Raw genomic sequence first — 11,554 nt, 5'->3', positions numbered from 1 at the left:
ACAAAACGCATTTCTTGTTTCGACTAATTTACATCAGTGAGCTACAGAAAAGTGTATTTGAAACATTACATTACCTATAGGCAGTTGGAGCCAATATTTATAAGAAAACTGTACTTAACATCACTTAGGTAAAGTGATGGGACGCAAAACGTTTTAGATAAATTGGTTTTTCGTAGATTTAATGTTCTGATTTCAATTATAACATCTTCATGTAATATTGATAAAAAGTAATTTTTGTCTATAGTATTACTGTTATTGTCTATAATGCACAAATAACCAGGCTTTTCCTGCACCTGCCAAAACAAACAAACGAAAACCAGTTTTCTTCCTCGTAGCTAGAATGCAGGGAATTGAATTTCTCCAACTACGCATGGAGTAAACTTATTCCAGTGATTAACAGTCCGCTGACTAAAGGAAGACTTCCTGCAGTCCACTTTATACCTGTTCCTTCCTTCGTTTGAATTTGTACGTCTTGGTTCAGAGTCATTTAATGCTGTGCAATTTTACCATTTCATTTTGTTATCCTCTCTCGCAACCTTATAAAGCTTGATCAGATTCCCTCTACTGGGCCAAGTTACAAATCTCTGTATCCCACATATTCGAGGACACTCCTCCTATGAACACCATTTACCAATGTCACCAGGCGCATTGTCCGTCATTGGACCTTTCAAGGAACTCTTTTTTTTTTTTTTTTTCTTTTTAAGTATTCCAAGTGCTGTCTCACAATTGCCTTATACAATGGGATTATGCTCTACCTATCCCTACAAATAAATGTTTGATAGGATACTACAGGCTTTCTTGCCACCTGTCTACAATGCATAGAGAACTTCATATCTGCTCGGATCATAACTTCCAAGTCACTTTCTTCCTATATTGTTTTTAATCCAACACCTCCAAGTACAAGAATTATTTGGAGATTTTTATTTACATTAAACTTTCATTTTATTTGCATATTAACCTTGCATTTTATTTGCATATTAACCTTGCATTTTATTTGAAAATTAACCTTAACCTTGCATTTTATTTGCAAATTAACCTTGCATTTTGCAGAATTAAACGGCTGACGTTTATTTGATCATCCCTACATTCCATTCAAGTCTTCCTGAAGGAGCATTGCCTGAAGCTGGTCATTAACCACCATCCCGATCTTTATATCATCTACACATTTTGACATCACGCCATCAGTATCCTTTCATTAATGTCATTTAAGAAAATCTGAAACAACAATGATCCAAACACCGATGCCTTCTTCATGACACTATAGTGTTTCGCAAGTTGTCACTCGTTTGCAGAGGTCTGGATTCGAGTGAGTACCGTCGATGATTGGAAGAATTTCTAAAAGCCTCTTCAGTCGGGACTGTGGTTAACCGATCTCAGACAGCCAGTAGGACTTTTCTCTGTGAATTATTCTAGTTCCCCCCCTCTTTCCCATACACAACATGCGAATTGGCCGGTGAACACAAAATGGCATAATAGGGTCTACGATCACTTTGGACCCTCCTTCTCCCCCTAACTCTAGTCCAATCTGAATAGTAGCCATTAATCAAGTTTGCGCATGCGTTGGAATATTAACATAATTAGATTGTGTGGAATTGAATCATCTACTTGGAAATTTTGGTTCTGTAACTATCAACGTGACGATGTAGTAGTGTCATCCTATCTTTGATTAGCGACAGTAACCTATAAGAGCAATAGTGATTTTTCTAAATTTTTAGCAACCAGTTTTTGAGAACTAACCAATTGGGCTATGCCACTCTGCCTAGGCAAACTTATAACCCCATGAAACACCTGAGAAACAATGAACAAAGTCGAGTCATAGCAATAACGCTGGAAGACTAACGTTCCTAAATATCCTGTTACACTTGCATTGCACAGGCTCTGTGGGTCCTCTAGTGTATTTTTTCTTTTCGCAAATATCTTGTTTCCTAGTGTTCATAGTGTTAGTGAAAGTTGTTTAGCTATCACTAGTCAGCTCAGTTGTCACGTGCCTCATGTTTAAAATCGTCTGGCATTTTATAATATCGTGCATGTCTCGTAAACTGCGCCCTGTGTCTGGGTCACCCTGCAGTTACTGTTGTCTACATTCCTTATCACGCAGAAAAAGTCACATAAGCAAAAACTTATGACTTTTCTATAAATATTTCCACGGGTACGTTTCTTTTGAATTTGTAGCTGTATTGCCACTCTTTCTCCTAAACCAACCAGAACACGAGCATCAGAATAATCTTCGTTTATTCCTCTACTTCTGTTCTTTGGCACAGTTTCCTGAAAATTACAACTAACAAGTTTATGAACGAGTTTCTTCTGATTTCCCGATCTTAATCCATTCACCATACTGAAGTAATACAGGTTTCAGCAACCTTTCGCGTATGGAATTTAAAAAAATAATTAATGTTTAGTTGACGTATAAATGTAAATAATTTGTTTCATTAATACAATCGATTGCACTGCTTCACTTTGAGGTAACTAGGAGGCTTCTTCGAATCGGTCATTATCTGATAGGCAACGGACAAAGGATCTGTAAAAATAGATGAAGAAGCAATCTTGAGAAATCGCCCTGCCCCCTTAGTATATTAATTAAGAATTAGAAAACAGAAATCTGGGTTTCAAATCAGAGATCAGTGAACGGTAATAATATCCCAGCACTGACTGTGAATATTTCATTCGGTACTCTACCAACAACGATTCTCAGGATTCATGGCACAATTTAAAACAGAATCCAGACACTTAGCTAATGTTAAGTTGGCACTCTGTAATTTACTTAGCACCAGTCAGTATAATCACCGTCCTCCCAACACCAAGTGGAAAAGACTTCAGTTCGAATCTCGTCAAAGACGTGAGGAATTTTTATGGTTCTTTTTCGCAACATGGCTGAGGTCTCAGACGAGGGCAGCACGATCTTTCTTCAGAAAACGCGGGTTTTTCACAGACATATTATGTACGGCGCAATAGGGCCTAAGTTTCTGACACGCTACAACAACCAACCAACTTAGCACAATAAATCTCCCGTATAAATGTTCATGTTGTCCATTAGTGTTTCTCTTATTATTTATTAATATTTCAGCACAAGTAATCAAGAATGTCTGGATTGTGCTTAAATTTCTTAATTGCCCTTAGCGATTAGCCGGCACGGCTTTTTATTTTCATGAAAGTGGTGTTGCGCAAAGTCATTACGTGAGATAAACTTTTGTTATACTGGCGTGGAATTAACGAAGAAACTGCATACCTAACACAGACCACTTAAGAATGAATCATGGTTTACATAATTTAATGAATTGTGAATTCTCTTCGTCTAATTTTATTTTATATATCCGCGAGGTTTTATTAGTTGTTCGTAAAATAAAATGTACAGATACAGGAAAAAATATTAGTTACTGTGTAGGTTTTGAATTAATGATGCGTAATCCCCTTCTTTAGCACGAATCACTTCGTGAATTCTCGTTGGTAGGGATTCAAATGGACTCCTTAAAATTCTCTACCATTCCCTTGTGTTCTTAATGCCAGTTGAAAACAGTAGAGGATATTTGTTATCCTGGAATGAAGGAGTATTGAAATCATGAGTGTCCTTCAAGTTCAGCAAAACAGCGCAACCTGATCACAGGTTGCACTGTTTCAGAAGTTCAGGCTTTCCTGAAATCCTGAACTTGGATTTCAGGAAAGCTTTTAACACTGTTGCGCATGGAAGACTACTTTACAAATTGGAGCAGAATGGTATTAAGGGTAAGTTGCTACAATGGATAAAAGGATGGTTGAGTGGGAGAAGACAGAAGGTGGTAATCAATGGGTGCTGCTCTTCGTGGATTAATGTTATTAGTGGAGTCCCACAGGGTTCGGTGTTGGGTCCACTGTTGTTTTGTATATTTATCAATGATATTGATGAAGGTATATCAGGCTTAGTGTCGAAGTTTGCAGATGATACAAAGGTTGGCAGGGTTGTTAATGACAGTAATGGCAGTGTGCTACTGCAACAGGATCTAGAAAATTTGGGCAGATGGGCTGAGAAGTGGCAACTGAAGTTTAACATTAACAAATACAAAGAACTGCATATGGCTAGAAGTAACCCCAGAGGAACGTACCAACTGTGTAGTACTACACTTGGGATGGTAGAAATTAAAAAGACCTGGGAGTAACTGTGCAGTCTGACATGAAGTTTTCTGAGCAATGTAGACAGGCTGCAAGAGCAGGTCATGGAGTTTTGTCCATGATATACAGAAATTTTGCTAGCAGGAAAAATTAGGTAATTATCCCTTTGTATAAGGCAATGGTCAGGCCACGCCTTGAGTACTGCGTACAGGTCTGTAGGCCTCGTTTTAGGAAGGATGTAGATTTTCTTGATCATGTACAGAGAAGGGCAACAAGATTGGTGAGGGGAATGAATCCTCTTACCAAGAGAGGCTTAAGTTCTGCAAATTGCAGCGGCTGGAGACTAGGCACCTGCGAGGTGATCTGATTGAGGTGTATAAGGCCTTGAATGGGCTGAGCACGCTGAATTCTGATGGGATTCTTCCACTTGCTCAGATTACGAACCTAAGGGGGCATAAATTCAAATTGAGGAAAGACAGTTGTAGAATAGATGTGCGGAAATGTGCTTTGCTTTTAGCCAGCGGGTAGTTAATTGCTGGAACAAACTTCCATCTGTCGTTGTGGAAGTTGATAGCTTAAATAAATTCTAGGAACTGGACAAACATTAGAGGAAATGGTTGTGTGAATTTTTTTTTTTTTTTTTTGCTGATGCTACATAAGCTCATACACTTGCTTTTTTGCATCACATGCCTCTATTACTACTACTACAGAGAATATTTTTTATAGCCAGCCAGACTCATCCTAGTTGGAATTTCAAGTTTACAATCCAATTCATAACGGTAACATTCCCAACGCATCACTGATCTACCACCAGCTTGTACGACACCTTACGCACAGTCTGGATGAAATGCTTCGTTGCTTCTATGAACTCACTGCTTGACATCATTAGAATACAGACAAAATTTACATTCATCAGACCACATCACCGATTTCCAATTATCAACAGTCTAGTTTTATGCCTTTTGGCCCATAATAGCCGGGCTTCTTCATGTGTATCTGTTAAAATTGGTCTTTTTCGTAGGTCCCAATTCCAGACATCCATGTTATGCAATGTCTCTTCGCGATGTTCTTTCAGAAATCGGCTGAAGAGGTCTCTGGTTAGCTGTTTACAGCAATTCTTATCTTTATTGAAATCGTTTTTCGTTTAATGGACGAGACATTCGATGCCGATCACGATTTGGTTGATTTCAACTCACATCACTCCTTAAAAACTCTTATTACTGTTTTTTCTGAAACATTAGCAAATTCAGCTACTTCTTTAACAGGATGCCCTTTAGATCAATCAAATGCTCTCACTCCTTTTTTGACATTCACCAACATCTTTTCTGAAGTCCATCTTTCGTGATGGAAACAACAGCCCTTGCTTCTTCAGTCGCAGTTGATCTATCTGTAAATAGAGAAAACGGGTTAAATTTATACTCTAATTGACACACGTATTCAATCTGCTATATGCCCTAAATACGAGGACTGTTCAATAAAGAATGGTCACAATTTTTCATGAACAACCGCGCTGCTTGCTATTTCTAGCTGAGCTGCAGAATTTAAGACCAAACCAAGCTGCATCGCATAGCAACTACGCAGTTGATTCATGCATACGGTGTGACCTTGGCGGTCGGTCAAGTTTATGCCTGCTCAGTTTCGTCTACGTAAGAATGGACGTGACACGCGAGGAACAGTGTACTGCTCTCAAATTTTGTTTACGTCTCAAGAAATCATCGGCTGAAGCGTATAAAATGTTAAAAGAGGTTTATGATGAACCTACGCTTTGGTTTCGAATGTTTAGAGATGGACGTGATTCAATCACAAAAATCGGCGGTCCTGGAGCTCTAACCACTGCTGTCGCCACAGAATCTATAAACGTTGCTTCTTCTATAATCATGAGAGATCGTTGGATAACAGTAAGACAACTTACTCTCTCTCTCTCTCTGATTTTTTAATACGCCGCGGGAACCCCCCTCTCCTCCCCCCTTTTATATATTTTTTTCCTCTGGAGTGGGCTCGCCTTTTGGCAACATCAGGTGGGTCAGAGTCTCGAATTGAGATATCACGAGCACTATTGGGACTGGCCCACCTTCCCGTGGTGTGGACGAGTACCCAGAATCATCTGTCCAGGTGACTGATGCTTCTGGGTAGCCAATTGGCCAGAACAAAACAACAGAACACACACATAATACACATAAACCTCCGTCACACACATATCAGGCCCATTTGTAGTCATACTGTTCTTCACAGAGATACGAGGTGGAGATGAAGTGACGTTCAAGGAGTCGCCCTTTACAAAAACACATGTTCAGTAAGGCAACTGGCAGGGATGAGAATATCAGTAGGAAGCATGCTCGGTGTCCTCCATGACCATTTGCATATGACACGTGTTTGTGCACGCTAGGTTTAAAGACTACTCACGCCTGAGCGACAGCAAGTTCGCATGGAGGCTCGTCAGTAGCTGCAACGAATGGTTACTGAAGATAGTGAGGATCTGCACAAGGTGATAACGGCGGATGAGACATGACTTTATCATTTAGACCCAGAGAGTAAGCAAAAAAGCTTTGTTTGGAAGTCTGCATCATCGACAACATGGAAAAAACAAAAGTTGTGGCTTCTGCAGAAAAGATTATGGTCATCTCTTTTTGTTTGACATTCAAAGAATGGTGCTGTGCCACGTCATACGACCCTTACGGCACCTTACTACAGAACTGTACTGTACACTTTGCGGAATCACGTTCGTCGCATACGACCACATTGCACACAGGTGAGTGGTGGATGCTGCATCACGACAATGCAAGACCTCACATTACTCATACTGTCATCGAGTACTTAGCTAGCATTAATGTCAGATGTGTTCCTCATTCGTTCAACAGCCTTGACTCTGCACTCTGCGATTTTTTTCATTTCCAAAGTTAAAAAAGGAGCTGCGAGAAAAACGTTTCCAGTCGTCGGAAGAAGTTGTAAAGACACCGGAGACGATTCTCAAACGCATGCCAAAAAAAATGGCTTCTACTATGTTTTTGAAGAATGGCAGAAACGTTGGAGTAAATGAATTTCATCAAATCGGAACTACTTTGAAAAAGACCATCAAAACATGGATGTTTAATAAAGGTATGTTGTGAAAAAAAAAGATCATTTATTGAACAGCCACAATCTCATTTGTGATAGTACTATGAACTGTTTAAAGCCGATCTTCTAACATCAACAACCATGTCCATATACTCTCCAGTACTGTTTATGAAGAAAATGCTTAGCAACAGCGTCTTCCAAAAAAATTCGGTGCCACCTAATAATAATTTTTACTTATCAGTATACTATATTTGTTGGACACAATAAGATAAGCAGACACTCTCGATTCTACAAAACATATCAGGACGAAACACCGCGAAGTTTACGAGGACTTAACTACCCATAAACGAGTGTCTGTCGAAGGTGTTCTGTAAATTAAACGCAAAGTGTCCACTAGATGTCACTGGAAACTATACCCATATTTTTCTTTTAAAGAAAGCGCCGTTTAGTTGTGGAATAAGCCGCACGATTTTTTTCTTAGAAGTACATAAAATACTAGAAAACTACACATGCGCATATAAATGAACTCTTGTCCGCTTCTTAATTCTTCTTTACGAAGCGGGACTGGTGGGACGAATATAAATAGCCACCGAGCAGAGCGACGGTGTTTAATGTTTACACAATCTGTACGGTTTGTGGAGCGTGATCTCCAGCGGATTCCTGCACTCCGATGACGTACGGACGGTGAGAAAACGGAGCGCCACCTCTGACGTCATAGCGAAGATAAGTAGTATGCGGAGCACCCTCCTCCATTTTGAGAAGTGGATGCAGCGCGAGCTGAGCAAATTCACATCGCTTCATCTCGTCCCAAGGCTGCTGCTTCTTTCTCTCTCGCCTTCTTTCGCGCACGTCACGCGCACTTGAAGTCCCTCCGCTGCGCCATTAGGACATGGACGTAACGCCGCTGTGTCGTCAGAGGCAGTAGCAGCCGTCGGAGTCTGCTGTTCGCTTGTAAGTGAACCCGAGAAGGCGAATCTAAGTTCGTCGGTGACTGTCAAAGCGGTGGGTATACGCGCACACCCGCCCGTGTTGCTTCCAGTAACGACGACACCGTACCGTCAGCTCGTCTGATCCCAGGTGTGATTATAATTCGGTAGGTGTATATGACCTTTATTATTTTAACGTGTTGTGTTCCAAGTCTGGTTCGGATGTCATGCCTTAAGGATCACCCGTTTTCCTCATTCATTACCCCCAACCTATCCCATTTCCTTCCTCATTGCTGTATTTCCTTCCCCACCAGACTTCCTACTCGAAGGATGCTTCTCCTGGAACACATCACTGCAATGTTGGGAAGGAATCTTTGTTGCAATGTTTACATGTACACAATGTATGTTTTATGTTCGGATCAAACAGGCTTTGATGTGCTTAAAACTCAACTACGGTGACACATCCCAATAAACAATGTTTATTGGGATGTTAAGTGGAATTTAATTTTGTGAAATCTTATAAATACTTCGTCAACTTTGAACTTGTGGTAAATGCTTTCTTACTGGGTAACATACTCTAGATCTGATTCTTATATACAGTAAACTCCCGTTATAAGAGAAATCCTTTTTTTGGAGGCTATTTTTCATTTTTCATCAATGTTTCAGTAGATGACATAGCTTGTTTTGCAGTGTTTATATTAAATTGAAAACCTGCACACTTAATGTACTACGCTGCGTTTTTCTGGTACCTTCAATCTTTTTTGCTTAAAAATAACCAACATTTTCAAAAAATATTTTGTTAAATTAAACTAAATATATCTTGAGTATGAAAAAATAAAGATAAATATTTCATATTAGGGTTAACCAAGCGAATGAACTCATTTTCAACTCTCGTCTGTGACCGACAAACTCAGCCAAGGTGTGAAAAAAGCCCATAAAGATTCCTGATGTAATTGATGGAATTAGAACGTAAACCTCTTCCACATGGCGTGGGAAAGATTGAAGATCATAACCACTACGCTAACTACGTATTATAACCACGTATCAATTATTAATGTATAAATGTGATAAACGTTAACATAATAATTCTGTCATTAATGTCACTTATTGATGCCATAAATGATTACACAAAAAAGACAATTATTGTACCAGAAGGAAAGCGGAAAAATAATATTGAATTTAAAAAAAGAATGAGGAGAGGCTCCAAATGCACGCTACCCTCAGCTTTGTTTTTCAATACAACATCATTCGTCCTCTGCACTGATAAATAGCTAGATACGGAAGTGCAAAAGACAGCCTGTCTTTCATCCGTTTATTCCTTCATGGGCCCTTACAAAATAGCGATATAGGAGGGAAAATATAAAAATGGGAGCGCCTTTAAAAATGTATGGAACTTCGTAGGATTGACCACAGGACCAGAAGGAAAGGGCGTTAAAATCGATTGTTGTTGCTACAAGGTTTTGGGCGCATCGGCAACTTTTACAATACTGATGTCTGTAGATTGCGTGTGTTCTGTGATCTATTTTTCTTTTTTCTTGTTAAAAACCCGCGTTTTTTGGAGAAAAACCATGTTACCTTCGCCTGAGACCGACTAACCAAGTCACGTTGTGAAAAAATGCCATTAAAAATTCCTCGCATCATTGACAGGATTTGAACTCTAGCCTTTTCCACTCGGTGTGGGGAAGACTGTGCTTACGTGTAATGTGCTACACGCAAGTGCGTTAAAAGCGGAAACGCTGTAAGAGGGATCGTTATATCGGGAGTTTACTGTATTTTTGTAGTAGTCGCTTTGCTTATTGTTTTTTGATGTTTTGTTATTGCCCATCTGTTTTGTTTGTTTAGTTATAAATATCGGTTTTAAAGTTCGTTAATAATATGAAGTTCCTATCGTTAAATAATCTGTTTACTGAGTAGATTTTTTAAGCCTGTTTGAATGTTTAATGAAACCATTTAATCATATTTTATTATGATTGGAGCAGAAGATTTAATCGACTGGTTAATGAAATAAAAGAGCCTTTTTAGTGTTCCTGATGCCTTTAAGTATGTTTATTAATTTGGAATTTGTTTAAGTATGTTATTTGTTACGTAGTATAATCATTCACGAGTTAATAGACTATAACATATATTAATTATTACTGAATAGAGAATTATCATGAAAAAGATTTATCATTCTTACTGTCTTTCATTTGAATCTTGAACAAACGAAGTTAGCTTTTTATTTATTGATTATCTGTCATAGTGGTAAGCGAACTTTGACCTCCGCATTTTGAAAAAGTCAGGATCGAATCCCGACGACTGCTTATTCATGACTTTTCAAATACAGTAGATCGAATTAGTAGGGTTCAAGGCAAAGGTGTAGGATTTTTCAACCTCGCGAGCTGATTAATCCGCATTTTCTCACGTAGTTTACAGATATGAGACATTTGTGCATCATAGTTTGAATTGCCTTGGTGCTAGTCCTGATAATTCTACCCTAATTTATTCTCCTCACCTTTTTATTTACTTCCGTTGTTATTGCTAAAACTTCGTAGATGAAGGGCACTTTACAGGAAAGCGTCAATGTTGTAGGGAAAGACTTCGGATACAGGAGTTGGTGGAAAGGGTACAAAATAAGACCTTTTTCCTATTACCATTATTAATTTCATTATTGAGTGCTGGAGAATTTTATCCCATACCGCCCCCTGAGTGAAAAGGGTGACCTAGGCGTCATCAACTATAGATAATATTGGTTAGAATGCAAGGATATCCTCCGATAATGGAAATGGCATTGAGTTATAAAATTATATTCACTTACTCGTAGTGCAGAGGCACAAAATTGATTGGATGGTTAAATTCTCAATGCGGAAGTTAGAAGACAGAAAGGAGTTCACTTACTCATTTATTTGATCAGTGTTGTAATATCCGTGGAAATAAGTTTTGTGAGAATCTTCCTTAAAGTTCGCTTAAATGAGAAAGCTTGAAAAGATCAGAGGTCATATTAAGTGAAATTGCATAGCGAAGCAAAACGAACTACGACGGAACGAACAATTTTCAACAGTTGGGATCTCTGCCGTACAATTTCCATATCTTTTGGCTTCTGCAAAAAAAGCACTGAAGCTGAAGAAACAGCTGAAGAAACTCTGTGCGAGGAAGATATCCTGCGCTTGGGGAAACGATAGGTTGCATGTCTTATTGCTGAGAACCGTAGAAAACGCGTCAAGCCCAATCGAATGGGTCTTACAAAACTTGCGTATTTTCATCTGTATGTAGAGGTTTCATTATTCATTCTATAAGTGAAAATAACAATTTATGCATCATCTCTCTCTCAATAAACTCGGGACCAGATGAAAATTTTTGAAAGTAGCTTCTGCCATCGAGGATACAAATCCTGATATTTTTTGTTAATTGACTAAATCATTGCACAACAGAGGGGCAGATATAAAAGTCTTATCAGCCACATTGGTGATACTGAGTGACAAACATTTCTCCAGTATTATTCAAATCATGTGGGT

At 38.9% G+C, this 11,554-nt stretch overlaps 1 protein-coding gene across 2 annotated transcripts in view; it reads left to right on the top strand.

Moving 5' to 3' along the window:
- Positions 1 to 7,918: 7,918 nt before the first annotated feature.
- Positions 7,919 to 11,554, top strand: part of LOC150090148 (uncharacterized) — a 101,115-nt gene continuing 97,479 nt past the window's right edge. For both annotated transcript variants that reach the window (XM_090368971.1, XM_090368972.1), the window contains exon 1: positions 7,919 to 8,230. The gene's annotated coding sequence lies outside the window, so the exon portion shown is untranslated. The remainder of the gene's footprint in view (positions 8,231 to 11,554) is intronic.

Source organism: Mastigoproctus giganteus, chromosome 2 (genome assembly GCF_048544385.1).
Source record: "Mastigoproctus giganteus isolate SK-2022 chromosome 2, ASM4854438v1, whole genome shotgun sequence".
NCBI classification, from domain to species: domain Eukaryota; kingdom Metazoa; phylum Arthropoda; class Arachnida; order Uropygi; family Thelyphonidae; genus Mastigoproctus; species Mastigoproctus giganteus.
This window is presented reverse-complemented; position numbering and strand designations above follow the sequence as displayed.